Here is a 4,201-nt window from a genome sequence, read left to right as displayed (position 1 = left end):
TTGTGAATTAATCTCACTGTTACTGCTTGATAAATTAATAAATTTTTGGTTATTATCAGGCTGCTTCAAACTTCAGAACAGCCGATAATAAGTTAGTGACACTGATCCTGCAGCAGTTCAGGATTCAGCTGTCACTATAGGTTTTCTGATTGTTGCAACAACGATCAGCAAACTGAAACATTCTTCTTCCAGGAATAGATACATTATAGGAATAGACACATTATGTATCTATTCATGAAAGAAAAAAGAAAAAAAAGCCAGTATAGCTTGAGAGAGATATCTCTCTCGATCTATACGAACTGTCAGAATGCCGGCAAAAGCCGGCATGCGTGTCCCTCTGCTTTGACTCTCAGACACCCGATATTAAGGTATCGGGTGTCTGAAAAAGGTTAACCCTTTAATTAATGAATGCCTCTGTAGTAAGGGCATCCATTAATGAATGTTAAAAGCTGATTCTCAGCGTTTAACAGCCCTCTAAAGAAGCAAATAACTCGTCACGTACAGTGTACGTGACAAGTCATTTGGTCCCTTTGTGGCTGGACGTACAGTGTACGTCTCCCGTCACGGAGGGGTTAAACTTATTCACGGTACCACTTTGTTAACAAGTAATACTTCATAAGCAACCGTTTTATCAAGTTCCAGAAGCCATGAATTCAAAGTGGGAGGAGAGGCAGAGATTCACCTACAAACTACAACTCTGGACGCCGTAAATATGACACGTTTAAGGGCCAAAAGGATATGACAATCCAGACCTGCAGCTTCAACACCACACCGATGATACATACCAATGGGGAGTATGTTAACTGCCTCCGGGCCGGCCGTTTTTCTACTACTCTCTAAATCTGAGCTGGCGTCTTTAGACGTCCGCTCAGACATGCCCCCTCGGCGCGCACGAGAGGGAAATTGCCGGTTTTTAAAAACAGGCAGCGATGCCTGATACCATACAAGCGATCCGCCGGCTTTAGATCGGTGCCAATCGGTGCCCCCCCCCCTGCCGTTGTCGCGCTGATCCCGGGCTCAGCTGTGCCCGGTGCGAGCACGGGATCAGCATGTCGGCTGTGTCACAGGGGATCAGAGGGAGCTCGGTGCACGAGCTCCCTCCGGTCCCCTCTCCTCTGCAAGAATGCAGAAGTGTTGTATAATACATCACTTCCGCATTCTTGTGTCACTCTCCAGCTTCAGAAGCTGGAAAGAAGCTGATGGAGCAGATCTGTGCTTCATCAACTTCCTTTGGGGGGTCCTAGGTGACATTAGGGGTCTTGGAGACCCCTGATGTCTCCATAAAGAGGACCTGTCACATATTTTGCTATCACATAGGGGGGGGGGGTTAATAGCCCCCGTATGTGAGAGCAATAAAGTTTAGTGGGGGGGAAAAAAAAGGAAAAAAAATGTAAGTTCCCCCCCCCCCAAATTTAAAGTTACACATAAAAAAGAATAAAAAAACAAAAAAATGTTTTTAAGTCCCCACCCATACATACACGCATGCAAACATGCATGCAAACATGCGTCAGGGGCGCATACGTGCAAACAAGTGTTCATGACTCCATCATAAGAAAGAGAGTGGGCAAAAATGGCCTGCATGGCAGTTCCAAGACGAAAACCGCTACTGAGCAAAAAGAACATAAAAGCTTGTCTCCGTTATGCCAGATAACATCTTGATGATCCCCAAGACTTTTGTGAAAATATTCTGTGGACTGACGAGACAAAAGTTGAACTTTTTGGAAGGTGTGTGTCCCATTACATCTGGCGTAAGAGTAACACCGCATTTCAGAAAAAGAACATCATACCAACAGTAAAATATGGTGGTGGTAGTGTGATGTGATGTCTGGGGCTGTTTTGCTGCTTCAGGACCTGGAAGACTTGCTGTGATAAATGGAACCATGAATTCTGCTGTCTACCAAAAAATCCTGAAGGATAATGTGCGGCCATCTGTTCGTGACCTCAAGCTGAAGCAAACTTGGGTTCTGCAGCAGGACAATGATCCAAAACAGTCTAGTCAAAGTCCTGACCTGAATCCTATTGAGATGCTGTGGCATGATCTTAAAAAGGCGGTTCATGCTCGAAAACCTTCCAATGTGGCTGAATTACAACAATTCTGCAAAGATGAGTGGACCAAAATTCCTGCACAGCGCTGTAACAGACTCATTGCAAGTTATCGCAAACGCTTGATTGCAGTTCTTGCTGCTAAGGGTGGCCCAACCAGTTATAAGGTTTGGGGGGCAAACACTTTTTCACACAGGGCCATGTGGGTTTGGATTTTGTTTTCCCTTAATAATAAAAACATTCCTTTAAAAACTGCATGTTGTGTTTACTTGTGTTATCTTTGACTAATATTTAAATTTGTTTTGATGATCTGAAACATTAAAGTGTGACAAACGTGCAAAACAATTAAAAATCAGGAAGGGGGCCAACACTTTTTCACACAACTGTATCCTATGAATGATAAACAATTGGGTCAATTTGTGAGTAGGGGACAGTGACACTTGAGTAACCCCATGAAGAATGTCTTCCCAGATGTCATCTGAGACGGGACCTGCATCATCCTCCCAACCTTCCCGACATCGCAGGGGGAGAAGAACATCAGATTTGAGTTGTAAATGCACATATAAAAAGGATATAATCCCCTTAGTATTAGTAGCTGAAAATAAAGCATCCAACACTGGAGTTGGAGAAAATGTAGGGCAGCCGAGTGGAAATTGGGACTTGAGCATGTGCAATCTGGAGGAACTGGAGATAACACCTACTAGAAATGTCAAAAGTGGAGGACAGGTGTTCAAAAGAACATAACTGGCCATCTAGATATAATTGAGAGACAGTAACTATTCCATTGCCCGACCAGTCAACAGTATCTTGAAGTGAGAGACGCTCCGGAAGTCATTTTGCCATAAAGGTATATACCTAGTGAGATTGTCAACACCCAATGCGTATTTAGCCGCATTCCAGATCTGTCCCATCAGCTTCAAGGTAGGGAGTGTAGAATGCGTTTTAATATAGATGTCACTTTCAAGATAATGTAGGGGGCTCAGGCCCTGAAATAAGTATAAAAGGATGTGATAGGATTGTGAACATTGTTCATTAGAAGCCCATGCCATAAAGTGTTGCAGCTGAGAGGCAAGAAAGTAAAGCCATGGACTAGGGAGAGCTAGGCCACCTGGGAGCTTTGGACTCTGTAGTATTTCAAAGTGTATTCTGGGGGGCCTCAATTTCCAAATAAGATCCCTAAAAATACTGTCAATTAAGCGAAAGGTCTTTTTGGGGATCCAAAGAGGGGAATTATGGAGAACATAGAGCAGCTGTGGTATCCATATCATTTTAATTAGGTTCACTTTAGCTGCCACAGACAGAGGTAATTTGGCCCAAGACAAACGCTGAGGTTTAAATTTTGTCAATAGGGGATGTAGATTAAGTATACAATATTCTGTAGGGGAAGCAGATAATTGTACGCCCAAATACGTAATAGTGGACTGAACCTGCAAGTGTGAAAAAAGCCAGAGCTAAAGGTGCGCACAGGGGATCCAGCGGGAGCAGATTGGACTTTTCCCAGTTGACAATGAGACCTGAAAATTTAGCAAAATCAGATAGAAAGGACAACATTTAACAAGGAGGATGCAGTGCATGCTAAAAATAAAGTGTCATCAGCATATAGGACGATGTTTTCCTCAGGCGTGCCACGCTTAAAACCTATTATATCCGCAGTGTGTCTAATTAGTTTAATATATTTGTATTTCCAATATACATACTTATACATATCTTCAAAATATAAACATGTTATACATATCTTCTAAATATAAACATGCAACATAACTTTATCCCATAAATAACATAGACTATGTATCTCTCCATATAAATATCTTCTACATTACTTTACTATCATCATCACTATATTCATTAATTTTACATTACCCAACCTCATATCCTCCATTTCTTCTCTTCTACACTCTTCTCACATTTATTCTACTACCACATCATCTTTTAGATAAGGAGGGGGACTATATTACTAAGTGAATCCATATAAGCCCCTTCCGTGTTAGTTACCCCACCATGTCCTAAGACCAACTTGCCCTCTTAATCCTTTCTTTGTAAATATTCCTCACCCTACTGTGTGCTCCCTCCTGTATACGTGATCTATACTACAGTGTCCGAAAATCTATTCTTCTACTTTAATATGTTGTTTCCCCTTTGTTCCCTATCCCCCCCCCTC

General features: G+C 42.3%; 1 protein-coding gene across 1 annotated transcript in view; it reads right to left on the bottom strand.

The window, feature by feature from the left end:
* Window positions 1-4,201, bottom strand: part of MARCH6 (membrane associated ring-CH-type finger 6) — a 499,681-nt gene that overhangs the window by 182,913 nt on the left and 312,567 nt on the right. The gene's annotated exons all lie outside the window — the stretch shown is intronic.

The sequence above is a fragment of the Nanorana parkeri genome, unplaced genomic scaffold (genome assembly GCF_000935625.1).
Source record: "Nanorana parkeri isolate BGI_ZX_2015 unplaced genomic scaffold, ASM93562v1 scaffold963, whole genome shotgun sequence".
Lineage (NCBI taxonomy): Eukaryota > Metazoa > Chordata > Amphibia > Anura > Dicroglossidae > Nanorana > Nanorana parkeri.
This window is presented reverse-complemented; position numbering and strand designations above follow the sequence as displayed.